This window comes from Myotis lucifugus, unplaced genomic scaffold, assembly GCF_000147115.1.
Source record: "Myotis lucifugus unplaced genomic scaffold, Myoluc2.0 scaffold_409, whole genome shotgun sequence".
NCBI lineage: Eukaryota > Metazoa > Chordata > Mammalia > Chiroptera > Vespertilionidae > Myotis > Myotis lucifugus.
This window is the reverse complement of record NW_005871457.1, coordinates 314,576-314,835: the sequence shown is the minus strand read 5'-3', so window position 1 is coordinate 314,835 and position 260 is coordinate 314,576.

Genomic DNA, 260 nt, shown 5'->3' with positions numbered 1-260 from the left:
TTCTCAGAACCACCGAGAACAAGGCCTCCCACACCCCCCACCCCCCACCCCCGGCTGCTGGGTCTCTCACCTGTGCTGCTGCCTCCCCCACTTCCCCCCCAACCACAACAAGCAGGGTTATTCCTCTGCTCGGACTCCCTCCCGCCCTGGAGCTAATCCCCCTCCTCCCCTGACCTGGGGCCTGTGAACCTGAACCGAATGCTCTTTTTGTGGTTAATCCTCGCCCGCGGGTATTTCCCATTGATGTTTAGGGAGTGGAA